The sequence below is a fragment of the Seriola aureovittata genome, chromosome 2 (genome assembly GCF_021018895.1).
Source record: "Seriola aureovittata isolate HTS-2021-v1 ecotype China chromosome 2, ASM2101889v1, whole genome shotgun sequence".
Classification (NCBI taxonomy): domain Eukaryota; kingdom Metazoa; phylum Chordata; class Actinopteri; order Carangiformes; family Carangidae; genus Seriola; species Seriola aureovittata.
The window spans coordinates 31,421,428-31,434,413 of record NC_079365.1 but is presented as its reverse complement, the minus strand read 5'-3'; the positions used below and the strand labels follow the sequence as shown (position 1 = coordinate 31,434,413).

At 26.5% G+C, this 12,986-nt stretch overlaps 1 long non-coding RNA gene across 2 annotated transcripts; it reads right to left on the bottom strand.

Moving 5' to 3' along the window:
* Positions 1-4,770: 4,770 nt before the first annotated feature.
* LOC130178970 (uncharacterized) lies at positions 4,771-11,215 on the bottom strand. Of its 2 annotated transcripts, none has more exons than XR_008829215.1 (3): positions 9,258-11,215; positions 5,685-9,156; positions 4,771-5,207 (listed from the first exon to the last, which is right to left on the bottom strand). It is a non-coding gene; the product is annotated as an uncharacterized LOC130178970 (long non-coding RNA). The 2 variants fall into 2 exon arrangements; XR_008829216.1 differs by having other exon boundaries at positions 5,685-9,831; positions 9,882-11,215.
* Between the last annotated feature and the right edge of the window lie 1,771 nt (positions 11,216-12,986).

Here is a 12,986-nt window from a genome sequence, read left to right as displayed (position 1 = left end):
CTCTGGATGAACTGAGATATAATCTGAAACTAGTCCGAGTGGAGGAGGAGGTGATTAGTGCCACGAGCGCTCAGCTCCGAGGCCTCTACAGCTAGAATAGCTGAGAGGAGTGCCTCTCTATTAATATTCCTCAGACTTATTATTCTTCCGCCAAATTTTGGCGCGTAACTCGTCGTTAGGGAAAACCCCAGTAATATATACATCAAAACGTGAGTCTTGATCCCGAAAGAGGTGCTATGACTTTTGGTGTTAAAATTCCAATTTTTCCCAAAGTTATTCCGAAAATACTGGGAATAAATAATGCATTAGGAATGCATTGGAATTTTCTTTAAAAACCCACAAAATTTCACCTTTTTTCTAAAAAATTTCACCTTTTTTCTGAGTCACCCAGCTCTCATACCTGCACGTAGAAATGTGATTCAAACTATAAAACGGAGGAAAACTTCTGCTCTCTCAAAAACACAACAACTGTTTTTACATAACATGTAAACTCTATTATGACTTCTTCATACCTTACTATACTATGACTTTTTAAACCTTAATATACTATTACTTTTTCATACTTTATTGTACTATGACTTTTTCATACCTTAGTATACTGTGACTTTTTAAAACCTTTGATACCATGACTTTTTATAGCCCACTATACTGAGTTTTCATACCTTGCTATACTATGACTTTTTATAACTTACTCTATGACTTTTTCACAGCTTATTATACTATGACTTTTTGAACCTTACTATACCATGACTATTTCATACCTTACTGTACTATGACTTTTTATAGCTTATTATAACTTTTTCATAGCTTACGATACTATGACTTTTTAAAGCTTGTAGTGGTCTAAGCAGGCACCCCATGTGTAGAGGCTACAAGTCCTCGCTGCAGTCGGCCCCGGTTCGAGTCCCGCATCCGGCCTTTGCTGCATGTCATTCCCGCTCTTTCTGCCTCCCCATTTCCTGTCTCTCTACTGTACTGTCAAATAAAGGCATGACACTACACTATGGCTTTTTTATCACGTTTTATGCCTTGCTATACTATGACTTTTTATGACATTTTATGATTTACTATATTATGACTTTTTATGCCTCACTATACTGACTTTTTTTATCACTTTTTATGCCTCACTATACCATGACTTTTTATCTCTTTTTATGCCTTACTATACTATGACTTTTTAATGAATTTTTTATACCGTACTACACTATTACATTTTTACTACTTTTTAAGCCTCACTATATTATTACTTTTTATGCCTTACTATATTATGACGTTTTTATGCCTTACTATACTATGACTTTTTTTTAATCACTTTTTATGCCTTACTATACTGTAACTTATTTATGACATTTTATGATTTACTATATTATGACTTTTTATGCCTTACTATACTATGACTTATTTATGACATTTTATGATTTACTATATTATGACTTTTTATGCCTCACTATACTATGACTTTTTTTTTAATCACTTTTTATGCCTCACTATACTATGACTTTTTATACCTTACTATACTATGACGTTTTTATAACTTTTTATGCTTTACTTTGCTATGACTTTTTATGCCTTACTATACTGTGACTTATTTATGACATTTTATGATTTACTATATTAAGACTTTTTATACCTCACTATACTATGACTTTTTTATGACTTTTTATGCCTTACCTTTACTATGACTTTTTATGCCTTACTATACTATGACGTTTTTATAACTTTTTATACTTTACTATACTATGACTTTTTTATGACTTTTTATGCCTTACCTTTACTATGACTTTTTATGCCTTACTATACTATGACGTTTTTATAACTTTTTATGCCTTACTATACTATGACTTTTTTATGACTTTTTATGCCTTAATATACTATGACTTTTTTATGACTTTTTATGCCTTACTATACTATGATGTTTTTATAACTTTTTATGCCTTACTATACTATGACTTTTTTATGAATTTTTTATGCCTTACTATATTATGACTTTTTTTATGCGTCACTATACTATGACTTTTTTATCACTTTTTATGCCTTAATATACTATGACTTTTTTATCACTTTTTATGCCTTAGTATACTATGACTTTTTTTTATCACTTTTTATTCCTTATTATACTATGACTTTTTCTGCCTTACTATACTATGACTGATTTATGAAATTTTATGATTTACTATACTATGACTTTTTATACCTTACTATACTATGACATTTTTATAACTTTTTATGCTTTACTTTGCTATGACTTTTTATGCCTTACTATACTATGACTTATTTATGACATTTTATGATTTACTATATTATGACTTTTTATACCTCACTATACTATGACTTTTTTATGACTTCTTATGCCTTAATATACTATTACTTTTTTATGACTTTTTATGCCTTACCTTTACTATGACTTTTTATGCCTTACTATACTATGATGATTTTATAACTTTTTATGCCTTACTATACTATGACTTTTTTATGAATTTTTTATGCCTTACTATACTATGATGATTTTATAACTTTTTATGCCTTACTATACTATGACTTTTTTATGAATTTTTTATGCCTTACTATATTATGACTTTTTTTATGCGTCACTATACTATGACTTTTTCATCACTTTTTATGCCTTAATATACTATGACTTTTTTTATCACTTTTTATACCTTATTATACTATCACTTTTTATGCCTTACTATACTATGACTTATTTATGAAATTTTATGATTTACTATACTATGACTTTTTATACCTTACTATACTATGACGTTTTTATAACTTTTTATGCTTTACTATACTATGACTTTTTTATCACTTTTTATGCCTTACTATACTATGACTTTTTTTTTTATCACTGTTTATTCCTTACTATACTATGACTTTTTTATGACTTGTTATTGACTATACTATTACATTTTTATAAATTTTTATGCCTTACTATACTATTACATTTTTATCACTTTTTATGCCTCACTATACTATGACTTTTTTATCACTTTTTATGCCTTACTATACTATGACTTTTTTTTATCACTTTTTATGCCTAACTATACTATGACGTTTTTATGCCTTACTATACTAGGACTTTTTATACCTTACTGTACTATGACGTTTTTACAACTTTTTATGATTTACTTTGCTATGACTTTTTATGCCTTACTATACTATGACTATTTATGCCTTAATATACTATGACGTTTTTAGAAATTTTTATGCCTTACTATAATGACTTTTTTATGAATTTTTTTATGCCTTACTATATTATCACTTTTTATGCCTCACTATACTATGACTTTTTTATCACTTTTTATGCCTTAATATACTATGACTTTTTTATCACTTTTTATGCCTTACTATACTATGACCTTTTATGCCTTACTATACTATGACTTATTTATGACATTTTATGATTTACTATATTATGACTTTTTATGCCTTACTATACTATGACTTATTTATGACATTTTATGCTTTACTATGCTATGACTTTTTATGCCTCACTATACTATGACTTTTTTTTATCACTTTTTATGCCTCACTATACTATGACTTTTTTATCACTTTTTATGCCTTACTATACTATGACTTTTTTTTTATCACTGTTTATTCCTTACTATACTATGACTTTTTATAACTTTTTATGCTTTACTATGCTATGACTTTTTATGCCTTAATATACTTTGACGTTTTTATAACTATTTATGCCTTACTACACTATGACTTTTTTATGACTTGTTATTGACTATACTATTACATTTTTATAAATTTTTATGCCTTACTATACTATGACTTTTTATACCATACTATACTATGACGTTTTTATAACTTTTTATGCTTTAGTTTGCTATGACTTTTTATGACTTACCATACTATGACTTTTTTATGACATTTTATGATTTACTATATTATGACTTTTTATACATCACTATACTATGACTTTTTTATGACATTTTATGATTTACTATATTATGACTTTTTATACATCACTATACTATGACTTTTTTTTATCACTTTTTATGCCTTAATATACTATTACTTTTTTTTATGACTTTTTATGCCTTACCTTTACTATGACTTTTTATGCCTTACTATACTATGATGTTTTTATAACTTTTTATGCCATACTATACTATGACTTTTTTATGAAGTTTTTATGCCTTAATATACTATGACTTTTTTTATCACTGTTTGTTCCTTACTATACTATGACTTTTTTATAACTATTTATGCCTTACTACACTATCACTTTTTTATGACTTGTTATTGACTATACTATTACATTTTTATAAATTTTTATGCCTTACTATACTATTACATTTTTATCACTTTTTATGCCTCACTATACTATGACTTTTTTATCACTTTTTATGCCTTACTATACTATGACTTTTTTTTATCACTTTTTATGCCTAACTATACTATGACGTTTTTATGCCTTACTATACTAGGACTTTTTATACCTTACTGTACTATGACGTTTTTACAACTTTTTATGATTTACTTTGCTATGACTTTTTATGCCTTACTATATTATGACTTATTTATGACATTTTATGCCTTACCTTTACTATGACTATTTATGCCTTAATATACTATGACGTTTTTATAAATTTTTATGCCTTACTATAATGACTTTTTTATGAATTTTTTTATGCCTTACTATATTATCACTTTTTATGCCTCACTATACTATGACTTTTTTATCACTTTTTATGCCTTAATATACTATGACTTTTTTATCACTTTTTATGCCTTACTATACTATGACCTTTTATGCCTTAATATACTATGACGTTTTTTCTAAATTTTTATGCCTTACTATAATGACTTTTTTATGAATTTTTTTATGCCTTACTATATTATCACTTTTTATGCCTCACTATAGTATGACTTTTTTATCAATTTTTATGCCTTAATATACTATGACTTTTTTATCACTTTTTATGCCTTACTATACTATGACCTTTTATGCCTTAATATACTATGACGTTTTTATAAATTTTTATGCCTTACTATACTATGACTTTTTTATCACTTTTTATGCTTTACTATGCTATGACCTTTTATGCCTTAATATACTATGACGTTTTTATAAATTTTTATGCCTTACTATACTATGACTTTTTTATCACTTTTTATGCCTTACTATACTATGACTTTTATCACTTTTTATGCCTCACTATACTATGACTTTTTTTTATCACTTTTTATGCCTCACTATACTATGACTTTTTTTTATCACTTTTTATGACTTACTATACTATGACTTTTTTATGAATTTTTTATACCGTACTATACTATGACTTTTTATGCCTTACTATGACGTTTTATGAATTTTTATGTCTTACTATACTAAGACGGTTTTATGACTTTTTATGCCTTACTACTCTGGTTGAATGAAGCTGGGGCTTTATAGTAGTGGGCGGCACCGGGCCCAGGTGCCTTTAACTACAAGTTGGCAATTCCGCCCACAAATGACCTGCAGACAAATTGACAATCAAGATGAGAACACAAAAACACAACCTGAAAGCTGATGACGGAACAGGGGTCCATCTCACCTTACTATACTATGACTTTTTTATCACTTTTTATGCCTTACTATACTATGACTTTTTTATCACTTTTTATGCCTTACTATACTATGACTTTTTATGCCTTACTATACTATGACATTTTATGACTTTTTATACCTTACTATACTATGACGTTTTTATAACTTTTTATGCTTTACTTTGCTATGACTTTTTATGCCTTACTATACTATGACTTATTTATGACATTTTATGATTTACTATATTATGACTTTTTATACCTCACTATACTATGACTTTTTTTTATCACTTTTTATGCCTTAATATACTATGACTTTTTTATCACTTTTTATTCCTTACTATACTATGACTTTTTATGCCTTACTATACTATGACTTATTTATGACATTTTATGATTTACTATATTATGACTTTTTATGCCTTACTATACTATGACTTTTTATGACATTTTATGATTTACTATATTATGACTTTTTATACCTTACTATACTATGACTTTTTTATCACTTTTTATGCCTTAATATACTATTACTTTTTTATGACTTTTTATGCCTTACCTTTACTATGACTTTTTATGCCTTACTATACTATGATGTTTTTATAACTTTTTATGCCTTACTATACTATGACTTTTTTATCCCTTTTAATGCCTTACTATACTATGACCTTTTTATCACTTTTTATTCCTTACTATACTATGACTTTTTTATCACTTTTTATGCCTTACTATACTATGACTTTTTATGAATTTTTATGTCTTACTATACTAAAACGTTTTTATGACATTTTATGCTTTACTATGATATGACTTTTTATGCCTTAATATACTATGACTTTTTATGCCTTAATATACTTTGACGTTTTTATAACTATTTATGCCTTACTACACTATGACTTTTTTATGACTTCTTATTGACTATACTATTATGTTTTTATAAATTTTTATGCCTTACTATAATATGACTTTTTATGACATTTTATGATTTACTATACTATGACTTTTCTTATCACTTTTTATGCCTCACTATACTATGACTTTTTTTTTTATCACTTTTTATGCCTCACTATACTATGACTTTTTTTTTTCACTTTTTATGCCTTACTATACTGACTTTTTTATGAACTTTTTATACCGTACTATACTATTACATTTTTACTACTTTTTAAGCATCACTATATTATTACCTTTTAATGCCTTACTATACTATGACTTTTTTATCACGTTTTATGCCTTACTATACTATGACGTTTTTGTGCCTTACTGTACTATGACGTTTTTATAACTTTTTATGATTTACTTTGCTATGACTATTTATGCCTTACTATACTATGACTTTTTTTTATCACTTTTCATGCCTTAATATACTATTTTTTTTTTTTTAATTTTTTATGACTTACTATACTATGATGTTTTTATAACTTTTTATGCCTTACTATACTATGACTTTTTTTTATCACTTTTAATTCCTTACTATACTATGACTTTTTTTTTATCACTTTTTATGCCTTACTATACTATGACTTTTTATGCCTTACTATACTATGACGTTTTTATAACTTTTTATACTTTACTATGCTACGACTTTTTTATGACATTTTATGATTTACTATATTATCACTTTTTATGCCTTACTATACTATGACTTTTTTATCACTTTTTATGCCTTACTATACTACCTGAAAGCTGATGATGGAACAGGGGTCCGTCTCACCTTACTATACTATGACATTTTTATGACTTTTTATGCCTTACTATACTATGACTTTTTTATCACTTTTTATGCCTTACTATACTATGACATTTTATGAGGTTTTTATGTCTTACTATACTATGACGTTTTTACGCCTTACTATACTATGACGTTTTTATAACTTTTTATGCTTTACTTTGCTATGACTTTTTATGCCTTACTATACTATGACTTATTTATGAAATTTTATGATTTACTATATTATGACTTTTTATGCCTTACTATACTATGACTTTTTATGACATTTTATGATTTACTATATTATGACTTTTTATACCTTACTATACTATGACTTTTTATGCCTTACTATACTATGATGTTTTTATAACTTTTTATGCCATACTGTACTATGACTTTTTTTTATCACTTTTTATGCCTTACTATACTATGACTTTTTTATGACTTTTTATGCCTTACCTATACTATGACTTTTTATGCCTTACTATACTATGACTTTTTTATCACTTTTTATGCCTTAATATACTATTACTTTTTTATGACTTTTTATGCCTTACTATACTATGACCTTTTTTATCACTTTTTATTCCTTACTATACTATGACTTTTTTATGAATTTTTTATACCGTACTATACTATTACATTTTTACTATTTTTTAAGCCTCACTATATTATTACTTTTTAATGCCTCATTATATTATTACTTTTTAATGCCTTAATATACTATGACATTTTACACCTTACGATACGATGACATTTAACGACTTATTATACTTTGACATTTTATGACTTATTTTACTGTGACTTTTATACCTTACTTTACCATGACTTTTTATGACTTATTATACTATGACTTTTTATGACTCAGTATATTATGACTTTTTATGATATACTGTACTATGACTTTTGTACCTTACTATACTATGACTTTTTATGCCTTAATATACTATGACTTTTTATGCCTTAATATACTATGACGTTTTTATGAATTTTTTATGCTTTACTATACTATGACTTTTTTATCCCTTTTAATGTCTTACTATACTATGACCTTTTTTATCACTTTTTATTCCTTACTATACTATGACTTTTTTATCACTTTTTATGCCTTACTATACTATGACTTTTTTTTTATCACTTTTTATTCCTTACTATACTATGACTTTTTTATCACTTTTTACGCCTTACTATACTATGACTTTTTTATCCCTTTTAATGCCTTACTATACTATGACTTTTTATGAATTTTTATGTCTTACTATACTAAAACGTTTTTATGACATTTTATGCCTTACTATACTATGACATTTTTATAACTTTTTATGCTTTACTATGCTATGACTTTTTATGCCTTAATATACTTTGATGTTTGTATAACTATTTATGCCTTACTATACTATGACTTTTCATGACATTTTATGATTTACTATACTATGACCTTTTTTTTATCACTTTTTATGCCTCACTATACTATGACTTTTTTTTTTTATCACTTTTTATGCCTCACTATACTATGACTTTTTTTTCACTTTTTATGCCTTAATATACTATTACATTTTTACTACTTTTTAAGCATCACTATATTATTACCTTTTAATGCCTTACTATACTATGACGTTTTTATGCCTTACTATTCTATGACGTTTTTATGCCTTACTGTACTATGACTTATTTATGACATTTTATGATTTACTATATTATGACTTTATATACCTCACAATACTATGACTTTTTTTTATTACTTTTTATGCCTTAATATACTATTTCTTTTTTATGACTTTTTATGCCTTACTATACTATGACCTTTTTTATCACTTTTTATTCCTTAATATACTATTTCTTTTTTATGAATTTTTTATGCCTTACTATATCATGACTTTTTATGCCTTACTATACTATGACTTTTTTTTATCACTTTTTATGCCTTAATATACTATTTCTTTTTTATGAATTTTTTATGCCTTTCTATATCATGACTTTTTATGCCTTACTATACTATGACTTTTTTTATCACTTTTTATGCCTTAATATACTATTACTTTTTTATCACTTTTTATGACTTACTATACTATTACATTTTTATCACTTTTTATGCCTTACTATACTATGACTTTATCATTTTTTATGCCTTACTATACTATGACTTTTTTTTATCACTTTTAATTCCTTACTATACTATGACTTTTTATGCCTTACTATACTATGACGTTTTTATAACTTTTTATACTTTACTATGCTATGACTTTTTTATGACATTTTATGATTTACTATATTATCACTTTTTATGCCTTACTATACTATGACTTTTTTATCACTTTTTATGCCTTAGTATACTATGACTTTTTTTTATCACTTTTTATTCCTTACTATACTATGACTTTTTATGCCTTACACTTATTTATGATATTTTATGATTTACTATATTATGACTTTTTATGCCTTACTATACTATGATTTTTTATGATATTTTATGATTTACTATATTATGACTTTTTATGCCTCACTATACTATGACTTTTTTTTTATCACTTTTTATGCCTCACTATACTATGACTTTTTTTTATCACTTTTTATGCCTTAATATACTATGACTTTTTATGCCTTACTGTACTATGACTTTTTATACCTTACTATACTATGACGTTTTTATAACTTTTTATGCTTTACTTTGCTATGACTTTTTATGCCTTACTATACTATGACTTATTTATGACATTTTATGATTTACTATATTATGACTTTTTATACCTCACTATACTATGACTTTTTTTATCACTTTTTATGCCTTAATATACTATGACTTTTTATGCCTTACTATACTATGACTTATTTATGACATTTTATGATTTACTATATTATGACTTTTCATGCCTTACTATACGATCACGTTTTTATGACTTTTTATGCCTTAATATACTAAGACTTTTTAAATTTTTTTTTTTTTACCTTTGTCACGACCTGGCTCCAAGGCCATGACACACAAGGACGGAGACACAGACCGAGATGAAAACAAGAATAAATTTATTCAACAAAAGACAAAATCAACACATGAGCAACGCAAAAGACGATGGGATGTGAGCATCAGTAAATCTGTGGTGAGTGTATGTGAGTGTGAGAGTGAAAGGTAATGTGTGTGTGAAAGTGTTGGATCTAGAAAAACAAGGGGGCATCGTGTGGTGTAGTGGTCTAAGCAGGCACCCCATGTGTAGAGGCTACAAGTCCTCGCTGCAGTCGGCCCCGGTTCGAGTCCCGCATCCGGCCTTTGCTGCATGTCATTCCCGCTCTCTCTGCCTCCCCATTTCCTGTCTCTCTACTGTACTGTCAAATAAAGGCATGAAAAAGCCCAGAAAAAAAGAAAAACAAAAGACAGCAACGCTGGGGAAATGAATGGGGTCAGAGAGAGAACTGTTGAATGAAGCTGGGGCTTTATAGTAGTGGGCGGCACCAGGCCCAGGTGTCTTCAACTACAAGTTGGCAACTCCGCCCACAAATGACCTGCAGACAAATTGACAATCAGGATGAGAACACAAAAACACAACCTGAAAGCTGATGACGGAACAGGGGTCTGTCTCACCTTACTATACTATGACATTTTTATGACTTTTTATGCCTTACTATGCTATGACTTTGTTATCACTTTTTATGCCTTACTATACTATGACATTTTTACGCCTTACTGTACTATGACTTTTTATACCTTACTATACTATGACGTTTTTATAACTTTTTATGCTTTACTTTGCTATGACTTTTTATGCCTTACTATACTATGACTTATTTATGACATTTTATGATTTACTATATTATGACTTTTTATACCTCACTATACTATGACTTTTTTTATCACTTTTTATGCCTTAATATACTATGACTTTTTATGCCTTACTATACTATGACTTATTTATGACATTTTATGATTTACTATATTATGACTTTTTATGCCTTACTATACTATGACTTTTTATGCCTTACTATACTATGATGTTTTTATAACTTTTTATGCCTTACTGTACTATGACTTTTTTTTTATCACTTTTTATTCCTTACTATACTATGACTTTTTTATCACTTTTTATGCCTTACTATACTATGACCTTTTTTTTATCACTTTTTATTCCTTATTATACTATGACTTTTTTATCACTTTTTATGCCTTACTATACTATGACTTTTTTTTTTATCACTTTTTATTCCTTACTATACTATGACTTTTTTATCACTTTTTATGCCTTACTATACTATGACTTTTTTATCCCTTTTAATGCCTTACTATACTATGACTTTTTATGAATTTTTATGTCTTACTATACTAAAACGTTTTTATGACATTTTATGCCTTACTATACTATGACATTTTTATAACTTTTTATGCTTTACTATGCTATGACTTTTTATGCCTTAATATACTTTGATGTTTGTATAACTATTTATGCCTTACTACACTATGACTTTTTTATGACTTCTTATTGACTATACTATTACGTTTTTATAAATTTTTATGCCTTACTTTGCTATGACTATTTATGCCTTACTATACTATGACTTTTTATGACATTTTATGATTTACTATATTATGACTTTTTTTTATCACTTTTTATGCCTCACTATACTATGACTTTTTTTTTCACTTTTTATGCCTTACTATACTGACTTTTTTATGAACTTTTTATACCGTACTATACTATTACATTTTTACTACTTTTTAAGCATCACTATATTATTACCTTTTAATGCCTTACTATACTATTACTTTTTTATCACGTTTTATGCCTTACTATACTATGACGTTTTTATGCCTTACTATTCTATGACGTTTTTATGCCTTACTGTACTATGACGGTTTTATAACTTTTTATGATTTACTTTGCTATGACTATTTATGCCTTACTATATTATGACTTATTTATGACATTTTATGATTTACTATATTATGACTTTATATACCTCACAATACTATGACTTTTTTTTTATTACTTTTTATGCCTTAATATACTATTTCTTTTTTATGACTTTTTATGCCTTACCTTTACTATGACTTTTTATGCCTTACTATACTATGACTTTTTTATCACTTTTTATGCCTTAATATACTATTTCTTTTTTATGAACTTTTTATGCCTTACTATATCATGACTTTCTATGCCTTACTATACTATGACTTTTTTTTATCACTTTTAATTCCTTACTATACTATGACTTTTTTTTAATCATTTTTTATGCCTTACTATACTATGACTTTTTTTTAATCACTTTTTATGCCTTACTATACTATGACTTTTTATGCCTTACTATACTATGACGTTTTTATAACTTTTTATACTTTACTATGCTATGACTTTTTTATGACATTTTATGATTTACTATATTATCACTTTTTATGCCTTACTATACTATGACTTTTTTTATCACTTTTTATGCCTTAGTATACTATGACTTTTTTTTTATCACTTTTTATTCCTTACTATACTATGACTTTTTATGCCTTACTATACTATGACTTACTTATGATATTTTATGATTTACTATATTATGACTTTTTATGCCTTACTATACTATGATTTTTTATGATATTTTATGATTTACTATATTATGACTTTTTATGCCTCACTATACTATGACTTTTTTTTATCACTTTTTATGCCTCACTATACTATGACTTTTTTTTTATCACTTTTTATGCCTTACTATACTATGACTTTTTTATGACTTTTTATGCCTTACCTTTACTATG